Source organism: Typopeltis vanoorti, chromosome 10 (assembly GCF_054136105.1).
Source record: "Typopeltis vanoorti isolate ZY-2024b chromosome 10, IOZ_Tvanoo_1.0, whole genome shotgun sequence".
Classification (NCBI taxonomy): Eukaryota; Metazoa; Arthropoda; class Arachnida; order Uropygi; family Thelyphonidae; genus Typopeltis; species Typopeltis vanoorti.
Genome location: NC_143558.1, coordinates 116,911,024 through 116,923,162, shown reverse-complemented (window position 1 = coordinate 116,923,162; position 12,139 = coordinate 116,911,024). Strand labels below are relative to the sequence as shown.

General features: G+C 37.3%; 1 protein-coding gene across 2 annotated transcripts in view; it reads right to left on the bottom strand.

The window, feature by feature from the left end:
• dpp (decapentaplegic morphogen) overlaps positions 1-12,139 on the bottom strand; it is a 64,088-nt gene that overhangs the window by 19,051 nt on the left and 32,898 nt on the right. For both annotated transcript variants that reach the window (XM_090399138.1, XM_090399139.1), the window contains exon 2: positions 11,171-11,305. The gene's annotated coding sequence lies outside the window, so the exon portion shown is untranslated. The remainder of the gene's footprint in view (positions 1-11,170; positions 11,306-12,139) is intronic.

Below are 12,139 nucleotides of genomic sequence, written 5' to 3'. Positions count from 1 at the left end.
TAAAGCATTACTCTCCAAGGATATTAATCACTGCATCTCACGGTAGCTTCTCACTAACTCGAAGACTGTTCCCGATCTACCGGGTGATTATATAATAATGTCAAGTGTTCAGAGCCCTCTAGCGAGTAATGTATTGGATGAAACACAGCAATATTCGGTAGACGTACACAGTGTAACATGGGAATTCGATTTAACGAAAACAAAATAGTACCAAAAGTCGCCAACAGGGGAAATTTTGGCACTGTTTACCGAGTAAAATGCATTCATTTGCATTATCGCGTTTCTTGTGAGCGATCATGCAATTAAAGGAAAGCCTGTAAGATTTCTTATCATTCGTAGACGAACTGCTTTTCGATGCCTCTTACCTTACGTGAGCATGCTTTGTTAGTTTCTATTATCAGCGGAACAATAATGCCAGTGCTTGTTTTTTCCTGATTTTCGGCGTATGAAAAATTTACGAAAAGGATCGATTAGCGTAACAAACTTACGAAAACTGATTCGGCGATTTGAAACTACTGTAACTCTAGCAGCGCAGGTAGGCAGGGGACACAAACCAATCAATCACCAACAAGTTGAACAAGTTGCAACTGCTATTGTGGAACAGGAGATGACGAATGTGCAGGGTACCAGCAGTGCACGAGCAATATCCCGGCAAACAGATATCGCATACACAACGGTGTGGAAAATCCTGCATCAGATGTTGAAGTTTTACCCCTATAAAATCAGTCATGTTCAAGAATTGCGCCCTGGTGATGCAACCACACGAATCGACTTATCTTTGAGATTCTTAGCGCGCATGGAAGTGGATGATGCATGGCCGTGGCAGATTTTATGGCGTGACGAAGCGCACTTTTATTTGAACGGCGATATTAACACATGCAACTGTCGCATTTGGGCTGCAACTAATCCGCACGTGTGTCTGCAGATGCCTATCCACTCGCCCAAAGTCACAGTGTGGTGCGGATTTACGGCATCTTTTATCATCGGTCCATACTTTTACGAGGAAAATCGCCAAAATGGACCAGTAATCTGTTCCATCAATGCTAACAGGTATGCTAATATGCTACAGAACTTTGTGGTTCCACAACTGTAGCAAAGAGGATGTCTCGATTCGACCATCTTCATGCAGGATGGTGCACCACCCCACATTGGACTCCAGGTATAGCGTGTTTTGCGAAAACATTTCTCTGACAGAAGAATCATTAGTCATGCATTTCCCACGCCATGGCCACTGAGATCGCCTGATCTCAATCCTTGTGACTTTTGGCTGTGGGGATTTCTTAAAAGCATTGTGTATCAAGGACATGTACCCGATATCCCAACTTTGAAAGATCGAATAACGTTACACTTGAGACAAATCAATTCCGATATGTTGTGAGCCACTGTGGAAAATGTCGTGCACCGTATGCAGTTCCTGGAACATCAGAATGGTGGTCATATTGAACCTCATTTGTAATTAACAATAAACGTCATGAAATTGATGTGTGCTGTCTCTGATTTGCCATTTAGTCATTCATTAGTCACACCTACTAAAATTAATTTGGCAGCGCCAAAATTTCCCCTGTTGGCGACTTTTGGTACTATTTTTTTTCCCCGTTAAATCGAATCCCCATGTTCCACTGTGTACGTCTACCGAATATTGGTGTCTTTCGTCCAATACATTATTCACTAGAGGGGCTCTGAACACTTGACGTTATTTTATAATCACCCGGTATATCTCGCCAAACTATGCGCAGGGAATTGGAAAGGATCGGTATTGGCAATCGCATCCTGGTTTTCCCTTTCAGTCGTTTCCGAACGTAGGTGACTTTGTAAGCATTGCCTACAAAGTAATCCTGGTGAGATTTTTATAGGGTAGTCCACTGTTGCTCCCCCCCCCCCCAATTTTATCCAGGTTCGGGGTCGGCATATTGCTGAGATGTATTCATGACTGTAATTCATGTGTGTTCACGTTGCCGGTTTGCCTGATTTGGGGGACGAAAAACCCGCGTTTCCGGGTGAAAAAACCCTGCCTCCATATGAGACCGGCTAACTCACCTTTAGTCTAAAGAGACCACATAAAGATTCCTCACGTCACTGACGGGATTCGAATCCAGGTCTTTACGACTAAAGGGCTTCGTCTATACTGACTGAGCTACGGAGACTCGGCAGTCGCATGCCTATACGGGAAGCCACTGATTTCTGCGAAGAACCGAAAAGTTCGTCTACTGTGGTGTCAGAAATACTCTGACTGGACACTAAAAGAAAGCCGTGGTCTTAAGAATCACGGCACACTTTGTTCTGTACTGATGATAGGCAGAGAGTTTGGCGGGATACCCATGAAGCAATGAATCCGATTTGCCTTGAAAACACAACTCAAGGTTCTTGAGGTGGTGTCATGGTGTGGGGAATGGTCTGTTGGTATGGAATAGATCCCCTGATATTGTTAGAAGGTTGGATGTTCTTCAAGGAATATCTGAGCATTATTGCCGATCAAGTCCATCCTGCAATGTTGACTTTATATCCAGCATGTGACGATTGTTTCATGAAGGACAATGCTACTGTCTATTGCGCAAGAATTTTTCAGCAGTGGTTCAGCGAGCATGACAGCGACTTCCACCATCTTCTCTGGCCACCATAAAGCCCAGATCTGAATCCCATTGAAAATGTATGGAACTTGTTAGAAAAACAGATCCGTGAGCAAAGTCCTCTTCCCTCAAATCTGAACCAATTAAAGGACTGTGTGGTGAACGACTGGTATTCTTTGGACGTAGATGCAATCCAACACCTCGTGGATCTAGATCTATGCTAAATCACATATCAGAGGCGTAGCTAGGGAGGGGACGGTCCGCCGCGAACCTTTTTGAACTTTTGCAGTTAATTCTAAAATACAGTCTCGAGAACTCATTTCCAAAGATTGTAATACTACTGCGAATTTTCCTCACAATTGCTGTAAGTGTTGCTAGTTGTGAGAAGAGTTTTTCTAAATAAAATTTATTAAGAATTACCTACATTATTATGAAATAGACTTCCCCAATGTCATCGACTTTGCTAACAGAAAAGCAAGAAAAATAATTGGAATGTTGAAATTAAAGTTTTACTTCAAAAATAAACATAGTGTTTTAATTTATTTTCCTATACGTCGTTTTGACTTTTTGTAGTATTTTTGGTGTGTGTATTGAGAGGGGCGGCAAAAGCTCTAGCTACACCAATGCCACATATTATGTGCTGTAATTTGGGATAAAGCAAGTCTACCTAGTATTAAATAAAAGTTTCTAATTCAGTGGTCGATGTGTGTACTTTTGGAAGCAGCATTTTGCTTTTAATGTAAATCTACCCACAAAACGTTGCAAACCTATTGTACTGTTTTTTTTTCCTCTTTAGGTTCTGCCCCCACCCTCCAATGTGACGGTCTTACACCTCGCGAAGAAAATATCTACACCTAAAGACTTTCATATATCAAAGCAGGATTCAGACTCACGTCCTGTTTGGTTGGGCTATGGATTCTATCGAATTTCTGACCAGACGATTATTTATACGTGATAATGAAGTCCGATTGTTAAAGATTCTTATCAAGGTTGTTCATTATTTTAACATTATTTAGGAGTCCCGGAAGATTAAAAACAACTGTCCGAATTCTGAGTGAAAAAGTGCAACATATGATAATGCTTTCTGTTTGCATAACACGTTGAGCTTCTACAAGTCCTTAATACTCGTATTGCGCTACTAGGATACACAACTCCCTGTTTCTAAGATTCCTAATTAATGCTGCCAAATTGCTTTCGTTAACAAAGCATTAGCGCCCATTGGGAGAACTTTCTATTCTTCGAAATCTATGCCCTTTTTGAAATATTTCGATATTCCGTACAGCTCACCTTATATCACTTAATAATTTTCTTTCCTGTATTAAGGATAATTAAGGGATAAGAAATAAAGCAAGTACGTGCCATTCATTGTTTAACTGAACAGGTTGTGGATTCGAATCCCACTGTGTCATGGATGTTTGTGAATGTTTTTATTCGGCAGACGATTTTTCCAGTGAGACTCCATTTCCGCCTTGCTCAATGGAGGCTTGAAACCGTTTGAAAAAGTACCATGTTGGTCTATAATGCAAGGTTTCAGGATTATCTAACCCTCTGCAAGCCCACCGTATGATATGTTTATGTCTTTCATGGGTCGGGATTTACAGTAAAAATAAATAAATTCAATCCCAACTTTTTCTTCCATTTTGCATCAGATTAATCTATTTATTCATTTCATTAATTCCTGTGCATTAGTTCTACTTGTAATAATAAAAAAGATATTTTTTGTTGGAAAGTCATTATCGGCTTATATATAAATGAAATATTCAGAGGGTGTTGCTATAGGAGAGTTTTCTGTATAACATAAAAAAACAAAAACTAAAAAAATATATATTTGTAAAAAAAAACAAAAAAACTCTACTTAGTTTTCAATTTCTCTTAGCAACTAAATGCGGAGTGCAATCGTGACCCTTTACATATCAGGAATTTTATCTCTCAGCCGACATTCATTTTACTAGACAGAGCGAACCAAGCACAAAGAATGTTTATTAGTCGCGATACAGATATAAACCAGTGACTTCTGCTGACAGCCTCAGGCCATCCCTGTCACTGTTGCAGTTGCCCTTGAACTGGTGTCTGGCTGCATCTGATGTGGTCGAACTGTTAGACACGTTATAAATGTACATGATACACTTAATAAACGCTTATGGTTTCATTCCACTTATATCTCTGTATATCTGTGTCAAACTATATAATAAAATAAGACTGATCAGACATGCATAAAAAAATCAAAAAGGTAAAAACTTCACAAAAGTGATACAAGCTTAAGTTACTCAGTTGGTATTTATATATTATATAAGTGTGTATATGTTGGGGAAAAATATATGCATTTACGATAATAATAAATAAATTCACGATGCTACATCATTCTCACTCTTAGCATTAACAGCGCTGAGGATTACAACAGTAGTTTCTTCGAATACGAATGTTAATAGGACACAATAATACTTGTCTTTAAACTTTATGGCTCTGAGACTTGCTATTTGAGATGATCTGTTCTAACAGTCAGTTGCTTGTACATTTGTTCTGATGGTGTTATTCACCACTCAATAATTTAACAGTATTGCTTTTCACAAGTGAGACTTTGCATCAGACCGAAAACTTTCGGTCTGGAACTTTGAAGATTTGTAAAACTAAGGGTACTATGATGTTAATAACTGGTAATCCCAAACACCTGAGATTGAAGAACACCGTAATACCCTAACCTGGAATTACCAAATGACGTTGCGATACCCATACATAAGCTATGTTGTCTTATGGGTGCTTATCAGAATAGTAAAAGCAATATATAATCCAAAACAAGATTTAGAAAACTTTCATGGAATAATCACTAGTTAGCAGCGACGAGTTAAAATGTGTGATATTTTACAGTGTTAGACGAGTAATTTTTTAAAAAAAATTTGCTGGTTCCTTGATTAAATGCTTATATGCTTCTAAATAACCTTATGCTGATATCTCTCTCTCTCTCTCTCTCTCTCTCTCTCCCATTTACTATTATAACAATTATAAACATTAATACATGTCATTTAGTTTCTTCCGGTTTTTGCTATGTTGTAATGTTTCACTAACATTTAGTCAGGTATTGACAAATAATTTTTCAAATTTGCATTTACAGATTTCTAATATTTTAATAACCTGTCAATATTGGACACCGATTGTCTTATCTGATAACAGTGTACTGATTTTTTAAATGTTTTAAAAATAGACGGAAGAGAGTTATAGTATCAGAAGAAAGTTATTTGGATGCACGTGATAATTTAAAATGGACAATGTTTTTTTCTTAGCTGCTCAATGTTGTTCTTTTTTTCCATATATTTTACTAATTGTTATTATTTTCATTAATATAGTTTCTGTCTTGAAAAATTTTGAAGACTGTTCTAGATTACGTATTGCTCTTACTATCCACCTCTCTATTAATTTGAATTAGGACTAATCTGTTGGACAACATGCTTTTTTGAGAGTATCAAAAAAGTAATTTTGTTCAGTTAACCATTCATGCTTTTCACTAAAACATGCCAAATTTTGCCGTCAAATGAATTGATAATTTGGGAAAAAATGGTGACGAAGAAGCTTGAAAAACATCGTTAATCAATTATATTATTATTTCAGACATGAGTTGCTGAACTTATAGCATACGAATAGCATGAATGAATTAAAAGCTGAAAGCTAAATAGACATTTTTGGTATTCAATTTGAATGTCTGTAGGTTGCAGTGTTACTTCATATGTTTTCTTAAGGAAAAATACATGTGAAGAAAATTGATACAAATAACAAATTTAAGAGGAGTGAGGAAGAGTAAGTTTGATGAGTTGAGAGTTGAACTATGAGTGGTACTGGCTATTTACTGCTCATCTTTAAGAAGTATCGAAGCAGACTGAGGAATTTAGATATAACGAGAACAAGACTATTAAAGAAGCATAGAGCAGAAAATAAGGAAGAAGGTATTTTGAGAGTCATTGATTCACCCAAAAGATCTCTTTCGAACTAAAATAAAAGTTTTTAACAGAAATTCTTCATTTGACACTATATTACTCTGTATGCGGGTAAAAGCATTTTATGGCGTAACAAATGGTGAAATTTTAGAGAGTTAATAGTCATCAGAAGAAAAATAACTTTTGGAGCGATAGGCAAATTAGGCAAATTTCTATTGCTTCTGAGAAAGCTATATATAGAGAGAGAGAGAGATAAGAAAGGCATTGGCTGTAATTACCGCCGAAGCACCTAAAGTTATGAGGCTAGTATATGACTGTTATGTATGTTTTCTAGTTGGTTTGCATGTTTTGTAGGATGAAAACCACGTTTCAGGAGGATTAAATGAACTATCCTGCCACATCTCCTTATGAGGGCAGCTAACTCGCCTTAATTGGAAAAGACATTGCGCTGATCCTTCATGTTAGGAGAGAAATCTGATTTGCTAGAGATTTAAGTATGATCGAAAACAGGCACAGGCGAAGGAATTGTGTTTAGTTAGAAATAAGAAAAGTATTGTACTATTATTGCGGTTAACTAGAATATTTGCAGATCGTCATTTGGTGATTCTATATTAGATATTCTAGTGGTTTATTTGTACAGCGAGCCATCGACAGCTTTCTCCCGGTGTAGTAGAATTGGAGTGCATATGTCCCCCCCCCCCTCTCTTTCTTCTTACATGCAATGCGGTGGTGGCTTTGCTTGCTGGGCATGCTTTCCACACTGTAATTATTCAGTCAGAGAGGCAGCACCTCCTCCATTCAAAGGTACAGCAGCAAAGCAGTTTCCACAGGCCGGCTATCGGACAATACACGGAACCGAACCTGTTGATAATCTAGTGATCGAGAGGCTTTCCAGTCAGATGACGAATAATCATGCGGGTGCTGCCAGATTGTGCCTGGAGGGAATCTGACTGTAGGAACCTTGCATGGGAAATTGTCTAGAACATTGGAGTCTGGGCATTCGCTGTGTGAGAGTCATGTCCACAAGTCCTTCATCATACTCCATGTTCTTATTTCATAATTATTTTCCACTATTCCACTACCATGAAAGACAGTATGAAAAATGTTAGCATCTCCATAGTTAAAAGATCTTCCACAAAAAGTAAGAAAATTTTCAAAAAATTCCAAGTATGCAATCAACATTTCGAAAACTGAGAGTATATTATTACCTTTAAAAAATCCAACGAAAGAAGAAAATTTCTTGCAAAAAACACAAAAAAAAACTTCCACATCAACTTTTTTAACATCCGGGATCTCAGTATATCAGTGAAATGCGCCGCCATATATTTCCATACAATTACATACATTTCAACGGGAAGTCTGCTTTTTCATCACTGAATCTGTACTGGCATTATTCCAAGAAATTAAAAAAAATACTCAGTAGTTCTGATACTAATAACTCCTTTGGTCTAAGTGATATTCCTCACGAAGTGATAAATCTCGTGTTCCAGAATTAACACCCATCCTATATTTCTTATATAAGCTATTATCGTCATCTCACATATGTCCAACAACAAGCTTTTATCCAGTCTGTTCCCTAAAATGGAAGGAAGATAAAAGTCTATCATCAAACTATTGTTCCATTACTTAGGTGGTAGATGACTTTCATCGCTCGGTGAAATACCACTGCCTTGCTTATTGGGGAACTGAAGTTGTTACCGCCATGTTTGGTTCCCAGAGCAAGAGTTCCGGTTTCTCTTTCCCGCCCCCCTAACCTTCGACATGCAGTGCGAGTGATACCCTTCGAGGGCATGCCAAACGTAGTGCAGGGATCCAGCACCTCCTCCACCTTCGAGGGTACAGTAGTAAAGCAGTTCCGCAGGCTGGCCGCCAGTTAGCGTACGGGCCCAACCAGATGGTAACACGTCTTTTAGGAGGCTTCCTGATCAAATGACGCATAATCTCGCTGCCAACTACACTGCCAGGTCATGCCTGGAGGGAGTCCTTATAATAGTATGCTTGGGGGGGGGGGGGACTGTTGTGGCCACGTTGTGGTTTGGAAACTGTAGGCTCTCTGTATGGCCGGGAAGTCTGTTCAAGATTCTAGTTTATTCCACTGCACTTTTCCCATCTCTTTTGCTCTTCAATTTTTGTAACATTAAACCTGAAACTAAGTCTGAATAGGCACAGTGTCTTTGTGATTTAATAAATAAAAAAATAAACTTCCCTCTAAAATTAAAAAAAAGCTCAAAAATCATACACACACAGATCTTTCACATTTATTTTACAACATCCATGTCAGTAACAGTAAATTATATGACGTGCATTATTATCTTTAATCATCTAATTCTGGTGTTCTGTTTCCAACTGAACCTCAGATTTCCACAATATCAACCACAGTTCATCTTAACTTCAAATTACACCCTGTAACCTCTTCCGTCACTTTTAGCGAGTTACTGTACTTATGCTTTTCTGCGTTGATATTCCATGCGAAAGGATGTCTAACCTAGAATCTCATCTTTTTTGGACCTCCTGTGGCTTAAAATTATTTTGCCACATTTTGTTTCCTTCACCAGCTGCCTCTACCGTTCTCCCAATTCTGAAAATCATTCTAACATTTTTGACTTTTTATCTTGAAAGCTCGATTTCATACAGTGAAGTCATTCTTTTTTCGTGATTTCAATATCCATTATTCTAATTGACATTGACTTCTTTTTCCATGATTTCAATGTCCATTATTCTAATTGACTTCTTTTTCCATGATTTCAATGTCCATTATTCTAATTGACTTCTTTTTCCATGATTTCAATGTCCATTATTCTAATTGACTTCCTTTTTCGAATTCCACTGACCAAGCTGGAAGAGAGGCAGAGATTTTTTTCAGTAAGCAGTGACTTAACGTGAATCCGACTCATCTTTTCCATGGTCAGGCTACTGTTTTCATTCTTCAGATTCAGATACCTATTGTGATCTTGTTACAGAAATTATTCCTTCAAAACTTTCAAAGTTTTCTTTCAGACAGAAATAACAAAATAGTCGGAATACTTCAGCATACATTAGAATGAAATACTGAATTTTAATTTAATATTTTGGTCTATATATATCAAACCTTATAGCCTATGATGAATATCCACCATTAAGTAGTAACGTTTGAAATGAAAGCAAATTTAGATGGACACGAAACCTGAAAGTGCGGCTCCCATTTAGTGATGAAATAAAAACATCCTACTACATCCATTGAGTATTGGTACTTTGTTTCAGCTCTTTTGAACTTTAGAGTACAAATAAAAGAACTAGGTTGAATTGTGTTATTTTGAATTACAACTGAAGTAATTATGATCATTAGATCAGTATTATGTCTGTTAATTGCATGTGTTTTTCTGGTCAACCTACCTTTCTGCAGGGAAAAAAAAATCGCTGGGAGGAAATACCATGATACTCTGTATGAGACTTACTGACTCTTCTTCAGTTGTAAAGTCTTCGTAAAGATTCTTTGAATTCTAGATTGGATTAAATCCTGATCTTTCGGACAAAAAAAAAAATTTCTCGACCGAAAGAAAATAAATTTTTAATTTTTCTTGAATATTGGAGAATTTGGATAAACGCGGGGGATTTTTATTTTTTTTGTTGCTTCCACCCAATAAAAAATATTTGCAAACCTATAGTACATTTGATACCATGAGTGTGGTAACATTTTCCTCCCTATATTCTTTTGTTAATTTTATATCTTTTTTTGGGGGGGGGGAAATCCTGTTTTAGAGACCAACATGAATTTTTGCCAGCTACTTCAGGGATCCAATAAGCGAGGCAGTGGTCTCACACTAGGCATAAATTCATCTCCCATCTAAAGACAATCACAAACATCCATGGCAATGGTGGGATTCGAACCTGCAGCTTGTTGGTTGGAGAGCGGATACCTAACCACTCTGCCACCCAGATCCAGATTACTAGTATACATTCATATGTATACATTCGCTATACATGTAGCTAGTCGTGAAGACACTCCACGCGCTAATTTTGTTTGCTCTAGTCGCAGAAATATTAAACTTTCTACAACTATCTCTAATCGAGAATATTTGAATAATATGGTAAAAGACCATTTTGTTATTTGTATATGGAAAGGATTACTTCTGCATTAATTTTGCTATCAGTATTTCATGGGTCTAGCTCCCACCGACAAGACCTGAATAAAGGACGAAACCTGTCTGGGTATTAACTCTTACCATAATGCATAAGCAATGCACAGGCTTGAAGAAAGGGAGTTGTGCATTATGGGATACTAAAAAGAAGTCCGATATAAAGTCATCCGCCTTCATATCCAAGTAGTGTAGTCGTCAAGACATGCCCAAACTTTTGTATACTCATGATTGAATAAAAAATTAAAACAAGGACATAGTTTCTTGTCTATTATAGTTTACTGGAAATCACAGAAAGTGCAAGCTCTTGGCGAACTACCACATTCATGCAATGGTCGATTTTGTCTATTAGTAGTAGTAGGGGAGTCATTTCATATAAAATATTATGCTTTCTTGAAATCAAATATCAATACAATTCAATTCACTGATAGAGAAGTCACGTGCTTGTAGGTTAAAATGCATATTTATATTAGGTATATTGGTAATTTGTAGTTTTGGTACTAATTAATGCGAATATGTACAGCTCACAGAGAATTAACGTGTACTAACATAATGACAGTACCTGAGTAAACACTAGAATGCGTAAGGAAAATATAGCCTTCCTTTCTTGTTGTATGCTTAAGAATCTCTTTATATTTAATGAGCAACATATCACCACAGCTTTATATGACGCCTTGAAAAGGAGATGGACGGAATCCTGTAAAAACAGATCACATAATAAATATGAAATAAGAAACGGTAATTTATTTTATTATCTGTAATAGCAAATTACCGCGAATTTACAAATCTATATAGAGTAGGATAATCAATATTTGTGAAAATCGACAACTGTCCTTCACCTAAAACTTATTCAAGACTGTCATTTACAACACAAAAAATATAACATGCAAAGAGACGTTTACTTGTATTTTTAGGCATTCTTTACCAGCTAAACATACTAGTAGAAGACACTCGTCTTTCGTTTCTTTTATTGCTTTTGGATGAAATTCAGAGATGGATTCTTAGTAGAACAACTGCAAAGAAACGAACTTGCACCCATCTACGCACTAAGCATCAATGAGTAAAAAATGTAGTTAGCAAAGGGAATTTATAAATATAAGGTCAGTATGATCGAGATTACTGAAACAGTGAAGACAAGATAGGGTGCATGATTTACATCGCCCAACTACGTTAAACATTGGAAATCCTAAACGCTTATGGACCTGATGTTCAAGCTATTACTATCTATATATACGTTAAACGTCTGTTAAACCTCTATGTACACGCCATATTCTTTTAACAGGCTCATCTTCATACTGGTGAGCCTGTTAGTAACTGTATATATATACATCCTACCAACACATATTTAACCGTCTCTGAAGTAAACTATCCAGAAGTGAACCACCGTAGGCAATAATCAGTGCGACGTCCGCACTCATCGGGGGGGGGGGGGGGAGAGCTTCCGTATAATGTTTCTCCCGTCCAAAATCAGTTGTATCCAGGCCTTTAAAGAAATGAAAAGACAAATGTGGTATCTTTGTAGCAACTGCGT